Here is a 13,126-nt window from a genome sequence, read left to right on the forward strand (position 1 = left end):
TTGCTTTTAAATCAACTTGGGTTATAAGGCTTTTTCAATTAGAAAAACAGTCTTCAGTAGTTTTTGGAGCCTTCTAGTCAACTCAGAACACCGTGCAATGCTGTCACCTTGTGGCTAAGTCCGTGAAATAGCCCCAGCACCATTTCATGAAATCATGTTGCCATCTTGTGGGCTATTCTAAGACAGCATGACATGTACTAAAGAGCTCAAAGGCCCGGAACTTAACTTGACTGTGGAAATATCCACCAAACGGTTCACACGTGACACTAACAGTGGCTAATTATCTGTGGATAGCTGCAACATTACCAGTTCAATGTCTATGACGCCATAGAATCTTGGTGCTACAAGCAAATGCAGATTTGTACCCAAGAGAGTTGAGAACCAGTTATCTTCGAGAATAAGAGAACGCAATCATGCATCTGAAATGGTTTGGATTAATGATTCTCAAATGTTTTCTGCTGGCTGCTTCAGAATCAACGGAGGTGCTTGTCAGAAACCTATGTCTTGGATTCCAGCTCAGAAACTCTGATTAAGTGTGTCTCGGGATGATCTCCAATATCTGTATTTTTAAGAACCCATTTGGTGACTTGGTGAGCACTCTGATTCATGAACCTGGGTAATATGCCAGCTAGTGGCACTAGATTATATTTATTTGTGTGTTCAAAATTTGCTGAGTGTTTAGGTGCAGTGTGCTGAGTTAGCTTTGATTTCAAATTAAAGAGCCCTCATTGCTTCAAGATGTGCACTCTTAAATGAGGAGATACAAGCATGCAATTAAAGTAAGAAAGGCAATTTAGATTATGTGAGAGTGTCCAAAGGGTAGCAGAAGAGGGATCCCCACAAGTTTTCTCCAGTGAGAACACAGTGGCTTTCAAGAAACGTACAGTTGACCCTTGACAACACGGGTTTGAATTACATGGATCCACTTACCGGTGCATTTTTTTTTTCACCTCTGCCACTCCTGAGACAATAAAACCAACCCCTCCTCTTCTTCCTTCTCCTCAGCCTACTCCATATGAAAATGAAGAGGATAATTTTTATAATGATCTACATCCACTTCCACTTAATGAACAACAAATATATTTTCTCTTCCTTATGATTGTCTTAATAACATTTTTTTCTCTAACATACTTTATTGTAAGAATACAGTATGTAACACATACACAAAATATTTGTTAATCAACTGTATGTTATTGGTAAGGCTTTTGGTCAACAGCAGACTATTAGTATTTACATTTTTGAGGAATCAAAAATTATATGCAGATTTTCAGCTGCAAGGGGTTTGGTACCTCTAAACCCCTGCATCGTTCAAGAGTCAACTATGTATAAAGAAAGATCCAGGTACTTGCAAGGCAGACATGTGGGAGTGGAAGGCAAATATCATTCTAAGTAAAGAAAATAAATGCAAAATGGTACCAAGGCATGCAGGAGCATGCCATTTCTGAGAATCTATAAGGACTACTATGTTTTTGGCAAACAATAATGGAAACGACCCAAAGGAGCAAGGAACCACATCCATAGGCTTGTAGACCTTGCCAAAAAGTGGACATTTCATCATGTAAAGGAGCCACAGGGCATTTGCACAGAGAGAGACAATATCCAACTTGTGTTTACAATGAGTACAAACATACCTTGTTCTATTGGACATCGCTTTATTTTGCTTTGCAGATATTGTGTGTATGTGTGTGTTTGTTTTACAAATTAAAGGTTTGTTGGAACCCTGTATTGAGAAAGTTCATTGGCACCATTTTCTAACAGCATTTGCCCACTTCATGTCTTTGTGTCACGTTTTGGCAATTCTCACAATATTTCAACCTACTTCATTATAATTGTATCCATTATGGTGATCTATGATCACTGACTTTTGATGTTACTATTGCAGTTGTTTTGAGATGCCACAAGCCATGCCCATATAAGACAGCAAAGGTGATTGATGAATGGTGTGCATATTATGATGGGGGTTGTTGCCCCCTCTGTCTCCTTCTCCCCAGGCCTCCTACTTCCTTGAGACATAACAATATTGGAATTAGGTCAATTAAGTGTTTGAGGGAAAGGAAGAGTACTACATCTCTCACTATTTTCTTTTTAAGTTCTGGGGTACATGTGCAGGATGCGCAGGTTTGTTACATAGGTAAACGTGTTCCATGGTGGTTTGCTGCACCCATCAACCCATCACCTATGTATTAAGCCGGGCATCCATTAGCTCTTTTTCTAATGCCATCCCCACCCCCTGCCCTCCCCTGACAGCCCCCAGTAAGTGTTGTTCCCCTCTCTGTGTCCATGTGTTCTCATTGCTCAGCTCCCTCTTATAAGTGAGAACATGTTGTGTTTGGTTTTCTGTTCCTGTGTTAGTTTGCTGAGGATAACAGCTTCCAGCTTCATCCATGTCCCAGTAAAGGACATGATCTTGTTCCTTTTCATGGCTGCATATTATTCCATGAATTGATTAAGCTATCTAAGGAAGGCATGTCAAAAGCAGAGATAGGCCAAAGGCTAGGTCTCTTGTATCTGTTAGCCAAGTTGTGAATGCAAAGGAAAAGTTATTGGAGGAAATGAATAGTTCTATTCCAGTGAACACATGAATGATAAAAAAGAAAACAGCCTTATTGCCGATATGGAAAACAAGCAGCCAGAGAAGTAAGAAGAAAACAGGATAGATGAAGTGGGAAGAGGACTTTAGAGAAGCAGGGGTTGCCAACAGCATCAAATGTTTCATAGTAGTCTACTCAGATGAGGAAGTGTTTGTAAGATTGCAGAGGTAACACCATGATTTAGCAAAAGCAGTTGTTAGTGGTGTTACTGGAAAAGGGTCCCAATCTAGACGGCAAGAGAGAGTTCTTGGACCTTGCTCATGAAAGAATTCCATAAGTTCATAAAGTGAAAGCAAGTTTATTAGGAAACTAAAGAAATAAAAGAATGGCTACTCTATAAACAGAGCAGCTCTGAAGGCTGCTGGCTGGCTATTTTTATGATTATTTATTGATTGTATGCTAAACAAGGGGTGGCTTATTCATGAGTTTTCCCAGAAAGGGATGGGCAATTTCTGGAACTGAGGGCTCCTCCCCTTTTAAGACCATTTAGGGTTAGGTCCAAACATTGCCATGGCCTTTGTAAGCTGTCTTGGCACTGGTGGGAGTGTCTTTTAGCATGCTAATGCATTATAATTAGCATATAATGAGCAGCGAGGATAACCAGAGGTCACTTTCATCACCATCTTTGCTTTGGTGGGCTTTGGCTGGTTTCTTTACTGCAAACTGTTTTATTAGCAAGGTCTGATAAAAGTGACCTATATCTTGTGTTGACCTCCTATGTCATTGTGTGACTAAGACTGCCTAACTACCTGGGAATGCATCCCAGTAGGTCTCAGCCTCATTTTACCCAGCCCCTATTCAAGATGGAGTCACTCCTGGGCGACAGAGCGAGACTCTGCCTCAAAAAAAAAAAAAAAAAAAAAAAAAAGATGGAGTCACTCTGGTTCAAATGCCTCTGACGGTGGCAGAATAAATAAGATAAAGAAATTGGGTACCAAACTAAGACTTCCAGAACACAAAAGCCAACAGCCAATATTTAGTTTTTAGATCCTCGCTCCAGTATTGGACCCTATTGTCTACTCCCTCCTTCATGGAAAAGAGATGAAAAGTTCAGAAAGGCAAATGAGGCAAAAAGAGAAGAGGCAAAGAGGAAAACCAGTGCAGAATAGTTTATGAAAAGGGCATAAAGTTAAAGGTTTCATGGATTGAGCATTTTGTATGTGTGTGTGAAATACACACTGGAAGTACAACTGTTTACAACTGTGTGCTTAGGGTGGGTGGGAAGAAGAGATGAAAGTTTGAAGAGAGCAACTGAAGGGCTCTGAAAGGGAATACGACAAGGGTTGTGGATTTTTAGGGTATTGAAACAGCCTTTACAAAAGTTATATCAGTGAGAAAATTATAACTGTAAGCTAAGCTAACCCACCCTCCATCTTGCCTTTTCCTTAACTCTTCCTGGGCTACAGGGCCAACGTAACTTTGGAAGACATTTAGGCTTCATTTTAAATGATAATAGGCCTTGCCCAAAACTTGACTGCTTTTGTAAAACTAATAGGAGGCCTCCAGGCTGAGGGAAGGAGAGGAGCCTGGGTCCTGCTAAAGTGCAGAAATTATTCAGAGGTTATAAGATATACAACTTCCTTCAATTACTCCTGCAAATAACACCGCTATTGTAGACTGGCCTTTTGAGATCTCTTTCCAGGTTTTTTTGCATGTCTGACCCCTACGACTCCACCTGGACCCAATGGCTGCATCTGGACCGACAACCCCACTCCTGTGGCCTCACCCAGAAGCAATTCAGCCTGCAGTAGGACAGCATCAACCCCCTATGATTCCATCTCTGCCCCAATCAATCAGCAGTAAGCACCTGTTACCTGGCCATTCCCACCCCTTCTCCCAAACTGCCGTTAAAAAACTCCTAACCTACAAGCTTTGAACAACACGATTTGAGTACGAACTCTATCTCCCATGTGGCGTGGATGGCCTTTTGTCTACTAAACTCTTTCTCCACTATAATGTCATGGTCTTTCTTTATTCAGTGGACAGGAAGAACCCCCTGGGCAGTTACAGTATCAATCTGCACCAAGTTAATTTGCATAGTAGTGTTAAAAAACCCAAGCATTTTTTCTAGAAGAGGTAGGCTATTAACAAAATGGGTACTGAGCAATTAAGAGAATCCTGCTCAGTACTATGATCTTGGTCTTCATCCAGGTATAAAGAATCTCCGTGACATTGGCTATCTCTTGAACTTCATTTCATTATCTGTAAATTGAACCAAAAGCTTCCTCGGCTCCTTGTCAGCTCTAGCAAGCCTATATCTATAACTTGCTCAAAATCACACAGCCATCTCAAGCTGTCTTCCCTCTCCCCCAGATAATTACTGTAGTTATTAATAGGTATATAGTACCCTAATTAATTTGACAACGCTTTGAGGGAGGTACTATTATGATCCCACTTTATAGATAAGGAAAGCAAGGCTCATAAAGGTTATGAAAATTGCTCAAGTACACACAACTAGAAAGTAGTAGAGCAAGGTTTTAAACCCAAGATAGTATGACTCCCAAGTATAGGTTTTTAACCATTTGTCTACACTACTTTCCTCTAGAAATGATGAAAGATGCCAAATAAAATGTTCAGAAGATCCTTTAAGAATTTGAGAATTTCATTCAGTTTGGAAATTGTTTCTCCAACAAATCCCACACTTCAAGTCTTGGTTTTAAAGCAGATCCAAGCTGAGGTCCCCAAATTTCTTAAAAATTAAGCCAGAAAAATTTAATGAATGGTTTTGTGCTTTTTCTAAGTTGACACAAACCTCCAGGGACCTATCAGCATATTTGAACTCCTGTAGTTGGAAATATAATAAAGAACGAACATCTGCATCTGTTACTAGTTAAAATCTTTCCTGTTATATCTACTTCCTGGAATGTGGCTGCAATTTCCTAAATGAGTCAGCTGAGTTGTATAATTTTTAGTTTCTTAGTAGATTCTCCTTCTCTGCCTCACTCCAAATCATGCTGGAGTGAGGTGTGATCAAGGAAAAATACAGGCATTCGAAAAGACCCCTTGAGATCATTCATGATAAAACCAGTAGCCCTCAAGCAGAAAGCTTTCCAAGTCCTCCAGAACCTAGCATGACATTGGCCAAATAACCATTTGTCCTAACCAAGTAGTATGCAAATGGAATTATAAGAGCTTGACTGGTCCCTCTGGGACCTTAACCGCTCCATCTTTGCCTATAGAGAGTTGTTGTGTCCTTTTCAGTACATCTCAAATGCTATCTTCTATGTGAAGTCTTTGCAGGTACTCTGAAACAATTGAATCTCCTGTTGAGCCCCTGTATCACTTACTTGTAAACATCCATTATGATGCTTATCGCTATTTGTGTCTGTGTCTTCTTTCAATTTATGAATAGGGTTTCATTTTCAAGAAGCATAAGGCAGGTTGGGACATTATCAGTCTGCAGGCCAGCTGCCAACTTGCCACCTGAGTCTACCTGCCACCTCTGCACATTGAGCTAGGTCAGCACATTCTAGACTCTGGTTCTTAGCCTCACAGGCCCAGGAAATCAATTTTCTAAGTACTCCAGACCATATAGTTCTTAAGGATGCTTTCTGATGATAGCCAATTCCACCAAGTTTTAAAAGGTGAGCAGAATGGCAAGTTATGAACAAATTATACACTGGCATGCTCAGACACTAGTATGGTCAGAAGTCTGATTGAATCAGGGTAGAGGTGGGAATTACTAGGTAAATTAACAAAATGTATTACTAGCATCAGCATAGGCTTCTCAAATGGATCCACTTCTACTGTAGGGCCTTATCTATTAGAGGCAGAGAAGACCCTTCTATGGGAAGAGTAAGGAAGTCAGTGTTATTGAATTTCCTCGTCTGTGCTGGCCATCTTTCTTCTGTCCATGTGTTCTTTCTCCCAACAGAAGATGATACAGTGGATCAGGGCATTGTTTTCTATATTATCACCTGTCTCCTTTGCTAACGTGTCATACTGATTCAGTGTCAAATGTTCTCAAACTGTTTGCCCCTATGGTCCTTAATGATCTCTTGGTTTCCTCCCACAGCTTGTGTGACTCCCATCCATTGTGTGAGGATTTTACTAGTGTGACTCTCAGAGGACCCATAAGGTAAGGTCTCCACATTGTAGGTTTTCCTAAAAGCAAACAGGGTCTTAGTTCTTTTTGGGTTCATACCACAGTGCCTAGCTCAGAGTAAGCTCTCAAATATTCGAATTGACTTTAATTTGCCCATTCAGCTTTTGTATTTCATTCATGAAGCAACCTTGGCAGAAATTGCATGATATTGCAGAATGTTGGTGCCACTACTAAACTGGTACTATAGTAAATGATACATGTAACTCATCATTTAGTTTGCTGTCTTCAAACGAAACGACTGCTGATTTTTTTCAAAAGGAGGAAAAAAATTGCTGTGGTCACACTGGGCGAGTGATGCTGTTATTGAATAATTCTAAGAGAGTGGTTTTCAAAGTATGGTTCCCCAGAACAGCAGCATTCATTTCACCTGGGAACCAGTTAGAAGTGCAAAATCCTAAGTCCCTTTTCAGACTTAATAAATCAGGGTCTCTGGGAGCAGGGGGTCAGAAATCTATGGTTTAACAAGCCCTCCGGGTGATGCAGATACACACTCAAGTTGGAGAGCCACTGCCCTAATTTGTTCAGCACCTCACACTTGATTTCGATGGCTGTCACCTGCAGATAAGTAGGCACTTTAAATCTAAAGCCAACTGAGCCCTCTCACATGTCAGATGATAAGCAAACTTTATCAAGGCAGTCCCTATGATATGCCAGTCAGTTGACATGTATTTAGTACAATGCTGCATGCGAGAGTCACGTTAAATCAAAACAACATTTGGTTGATCCTGCAAATAAAGACAGCCCTGGTTATCACATACTGGGAAGTATCCTCAGCCAAAACAGCATTTGAATGATTAAGTCATTAAGAGCAAACCTGTTTGCGAGTTATAAATCCTGGTTTTAAAAACATCAGAAAAAAGAAATGATGGCAAAAGTGTCACCGATGCTTCATAATGAGGTTAAGCATCCCCGGGTTAGAGATGAGAATCCATTTGTGGTTGGGCCTGGGAGGGACAATTAAGGACACATATTCTGGGTATCAGACTTTTACTAGCCTTGCTAAATCACAGCTCGTCCCAGTAGTGAGGGGATGGTGGAAGATCTGCAAACCACACCTGTGAGAAATGAGGAGAAGAGTGAATCACTCGGGCTCATATGGGCAATGCAGAAAGAACAGGAACTGAGGATTCTAGTCATGTCCTTGCAATGCTTCTCAGATGCCTTCTGCTTCTTTTTTTTTTTTTTTTTTTTTTTTTGAGCTGTCGCTCAGTCTGGAGTACAAAGGCACGATCTTGGCTCACTGCAACCTCCACCTCTTGGGTTCAAGCAATTTCCCTGCCTCAGCCTCTCAAGTAGTTGGGATTACAGGCACGTGCCACCACACCTGACTAATTTTTGTATATTTAGTAGAGACGGGGTTTCGCCATGTTGTCCAGGCTGGTCTCAAATTCCAGACCTCAGGTGATCCTCCTGCCTTGGCCTCCCAAAGTGCTGGGATTACAGGTGTGAGCCACCGCGCCCAGTCTCTGCTGCTTCTTTGGATGACATTTCATAGCCTTCTGGGGTGATAAGTAGCAAAAAAAATCTTCTGGGCCAAATGCAGCACAGAAAACATTTTGATGAATGTGCAATTACTATTTGTCCAGAACAATCCTGTTTCATTTTATTTTTTATTTTAGATTGAAGGGGTGTATGTGCAGGTTTGTTACATGGACATAATGCATAATGATGAGATTTGGGCTTGGTGTGTACCCATCACCCAAATAGTTCACATGTACACAGCAGGTATTTTCTTTCGAGAAGGAGTCTCACTCTGTCACTCAGGCTGGAGTGCAGTGACTTGATCTCAGCTCACTGCAACCTCTGCCTCCCAGGTTCAAGCAATTCACCTGCCTCAGCCTCCCGAGCAGCTGGGACTATACGCACGCGCCACCACGCCTGGCGGGTAAGTTTTTTAACCCTCATACCCACCCCATACTCCGACTTTTGGAGTCCCTGGTATCTATTACTTTGACCTTTATGTTCATGTGTACCCATTATTAGCTCCCACATAAGAGGAAGAACATGCTGTATTTGATTTTCTGTTTTCTGTATTATTCTAATTAGGATAATGACCTCCAGTTCCATCTGGGTTGTTGCAAAGGACATGATTTCATTCATTTTTATGACTGAGTAGTATTCCATAGTGTATATATACCACGTTTTCTGTATCCAAGCAATCATTGACAGACACAGTTTGATCCATGACTTTGCTATTGTGGATAGTGCTGCAATAAACATATGAGAGCAGGTAATTTTTTTTTTTAATAAGACGGAGTTTTGCTCTTGTTGCCCAGGCTGGAGTGCAATGTCGCGATCTCAGCTCACGGCAACCTCCACCTCCCAGGTTCAAGCAATTCTCCTGACTCAGCCTCCCGAGTAGCTGGGATTACAGGCATGCACCACCCTGCCTGGCTACTTTTGTGTTTTTAGTAGACATTACTGTTTATGTTAACATGTTTATTTATACAACTTTTCTCCATGTTGGTCAGGCTGGTCTCGAACTCCCGACCTCAGGTGATCCACCTGCCTTGGCCTCCCAAAGTGCTGGGAATACAGGCGTGAGCCACCGCACCCGGCCGGTGAGTTTTTAATGTAATATTTTTTTTCCCTTTAGATAGATGCCCAGTAGTGGGATTGCTGGGTCGAATGGTAGTTCTATTTTTAGTTCTTTGAGAAATCTCCATACTCTTTTCCATTAAGGTTGTACTAATTTCCCTTCCTACAAACAGCGTATAAGTGTTCCCTTTTCTCTGCATCCTTGCCAACATCTATTTTTTGACTTTTTAATAATAGCCATCTGATTTATGTATGACGATTATCTCATTGTGGTTTTAATTTACAATATCCAGATGATTAGTGAGGTTGAACATTTTTTTATACTTATTTTGGCCACTTGTATATTTTGAGAAATTGTTCATGTCCTTTACCCACCTGTTAATTTATTTTTTCCTGTTGTTTCAGTTCCTTGTAGATCCTGGATATTAGTCCTTTATTGGAGGCATAATTTGCAAACATTTTTTCCCATTCTGTTCATTGTCTGTTTACTGTGTTGATTATTTATTTTGCTGTGCAGAAGATTTTAGTTTAATTAAGCCCCATATGTCTGTTTGGGGTTTTAATTTTGAGGTCTTAGTTATAAATTCTTTACCTATGTCAATGTCCAGAAGAGTTTTTCCTAAGTTTTCTTGTAGGACCTTTATACATTAAGGTCTTACATTTGAGTCTTTAATTCACCTTGAGTTAATTTTTGTAAATGGTGAGAAATAGGGATCCAATTTCATGTTTCTGCATATGGCCAGCCAATTTTCCCAGCCCTGTTTATTGAACAGGGTGTCCTTTTCCCTTGGTGTTTTTTTTTTGGCAACTTTGTTGAAGATCAGCTGGTTATGGGTGTGTGGCTTTATTTCTGGGTGCTCTACTCCGTTCCATTGGTTTATGTGTCTTTTTTTTATATCAGTATAATGCTTTTTGTTTTTTGATAACTTTATTTTTAGCCTTGTAATATAATTTGAAGTCAGATAATGCGATGCCTCCAGCTTTGTTCTTTTTACTTAAAATTGCTTCAGCTATTCAGTGTCCTTTTTGGTTCCATATGAATTTAGGATTGCTTTTTTCTAATTCTGCAAATAATTATGTTGGTGATTTCATAGAAATTGTGTTGAATCTATAGACTGCTATGGGCAGTGTGGTCATTTTAACGATACTGATCTTCCAATTCATGAGCATGGGATGTTTTTCCATTTGTTTGTGTCAGCTATGATTTCTTTTTTCAGTGTTTTGTAGTTCTCCTGGTAGAGATCTTCCATCTCCTTGGTTAAATATATTCCTAGGTATGTTTTGTTCGTGTGTGTGTGTGTGTGTGTGTGTGTGTGTGTTTGGCTATTGTAATGGGATTGAGCTTTTGATTTGGTTCTCAGCTTGAATGTTATTGGTGTATAGAAATGCTACTGATTTTTGTATATAAATTTTTTATCCTGAAATTTTATGAAGTTGTTTATCAAGTCTAGGAATATTTTGGAGAAGTCTTTTGAATTTTCTAGGTATATGAACATGTAATCAGTGTATACACATAATTTGACTTCCTCTTTTTCAATTTGGATGTCTTTTATTTCTCTCTCTTGCCTGAATGCTCTGGCTAAGACTTCTGGTAATATGCTGAATTGGGGTTGTGAGAGCGGACATCTTTGTCTCATTCAAGTTCATAGTGGAGAATGCTTTCAACTTTTCTCTATTCGGTTGATAATGGCTGTGGATTTTCCATATATGGCTCTTATTATTTTGAGTTGTATTCCTTTGATGCCTAGTTTGTTCCTGGTTCAATTTTGGGAGGTCTATTTTCAGGAATGTATCCATTTTCTCTAGGTTTTCTAGTTTGTGGATGTAGGGATGTTCATTATGAACTCTGATTATCTTTTGCATTTCTAAGGTATCAATTTTAATATCACCTTTATCATTTCTGATCATGCTTATTTGAATCATCTCTCCTTTTTTCTTAAACTGGCTAGTGTTTTATCAGTTTTGTTTGTCTTTGTAAAGAACCAGCTTTTTGTTTTGTTGATACTTTGTATCATCGTTTTTTGTTGTTGTTGTTGTTCATAATCCCCTTTAGTTCTGTCCTGATCTTTGTTATTTCTTTTCTTCTGCTAGCTTTGGGTTTGGTTTGTTCTTGTTTTTCTAGGTCCTTGAAGTGTAATGTTAGCTTCTTAATTTGATAACTTTATTTTTTGATGTAGGCATTTAACACTATAAACATTTCTCTTAACACTGCTATTGCTATATCTGAGATGTTTTTGGTATGTTTTGTCTCTATTTTCATTTGTTTCAAAAATTTTTTGATTTCTGTCTTAATTTCATTTGTTACCCAAAAGTCATTCAGGACCAAGATGTTTAGTTTCCATGGACTTCTGTAGTTTTGAGAGTTCCTCTTGGTATTAATTTCTAATTTTATTCCACGGTCAGAGAAGATGTTTGACATAATTTTAATTTTTTAAATTTGTAGATATTTGTTTTATGGCCAAGCATGTGGTCTTTTTTGAGAATGTTCTTTTCGCAGAGGAGAAAAATGTATATGTTGTGAGTTTTGAATGGAATGTTCTGTACATGTCTATTAGGTCTATTTGTTCTAAAGTCTAGTTACAGTCCAGAGTTTCTTTGTTGGCTTTCTGTGTTATCAGTGGGGTGTTGAGGTCCCCTACTATTGTTGCATTGCTGTCAGTCTATTTTCTTAGGTCTTGTAGCATTTGTTTTATGAATCTTCGTGCTCTAGTGTTAGGCACATATATATTTAGGATAGTTAAATCTTTTTGTTGCATTGAACCCTTTATCATTATATAATGCCCTTCTTTATCCTTTTTTTAAACTATTGTTGATTTAAAGTCTGGCTTATCTGATATAAGAATGGCTACTCCTGCTTGCTTTTGTTTTCCATTTGCATGATACATATTTTTCCATCCCTTTATTTGAGCTGGTACATGTCTTTAGCCAATAGGTGGTTCTCTTGTAAGCAGAAGATGATTGGCTCTTGTTTTTTTATTATTCAATTGGCCAGTCTATATCTTTTATGTGGAGCATTTAGGCCTTTGATGTTCCATGTTAATATTGATGTGTGAGGTTTTGTTCCTATCATAGTCTTGTTAGCTGGTTGTCTTGAAGTCTCAGTTGTGTATTTGAGACTTCAAGGCAACTAGCTAACAAGGCTTTATAGGATGTGTATGCTTTCTACTTATGTGTGCTTTTACGATGTTGAGTATCATCTTTTCATGTGCATGTATAGGACTACTTTGAGCATTTCTTGTAGGTCTGGTCTAGTGGCAACGAATTCCTTTAGCATTTGCTTCTCTGGGACTTACTTTATTTCTCCTTTGTTTATGAAGCTTTGTTTGACAGGATATAAAATTCTTGGCTTAGACTTTTTTCTTAAAGGAGGCTAAAAGTTGGCCCCTAATCTCTTCTAGCTTGTAGGGTTTCTGAGAAGTCCACTGTTAGCCTGATGAGATTTCCGTTATAGGTGATTTGATGCTTCTCTCTAACTGCTTTTAAGATTTGCCCCTTCATATTAACTTTGGATAGTCTGGTGACTATATATTTTGATGATGTTTGTTTTGCATAGCATTTTCTAGCTGTTCTCTGAATTCCTTGTATCTGGATGTCTATGTCTCTAAAAAGATTGGGGACAGTTTCCTGAATTATTCCCTCAAATATATTTTCCGAACTTCTTACTTTTTCTTTTTCTTCCTAAGAATGCCTATAGGTCATAGGTTTTGTTGCTTTACATAATCCCATATTTCTCAAAGGCTTTGTTCATTTTCCAAAAATTTCTTCTTTATTTTTATCTGACTTTGTTAATTTGAAATACTAGTCTTTGAGCTCTGAAATTCTTTCTTCTTCTTGGTCTTGTCTCTTGTTACAACTTTCAACTGTGTTTTGAAGTTCTTTTAGTCAATATTTC

General features: G+C 39.0%; 1 long non-coding RNA gene across 1 annotated transcript; it reads left to right on the forward strand.

The window, feature by feature from the left end:
- The first annotated feature begins 3,469 nt into the window (after positions 1-3,469).
- On the forward strand, positions 3,470-8,582 carry LOC129527274 (uncharacterized). The gene is made up of 3 exons (XR_008672252.2): positions 3,470-4,390; positions 6,607-6,669; positions 8,511-8,582. It is a non-coding gene; the product is annotated as an uncharacterized lncRNA (long non-coding RNA).
- Positions 8,583-13,126: the final 4,544 nt, after the last annotated feature.

Source organism: Gorilla gorilla, chromosome 16 (genome assembly GCF_029281585.2).
Source record: "Gorilla gorilla gorilla isolate KB3781 chromosome 16, NHGRI_mGorGor1-v2.1_pri, whole genome shotgun sequence".
Classification (NCBI taxonomy): domain Eukaryota; kingdom Metazoa; phylum Chordata; class Mammalia; order Primates; family Hominidae; genus Gorilla; species Gorilla gorilla.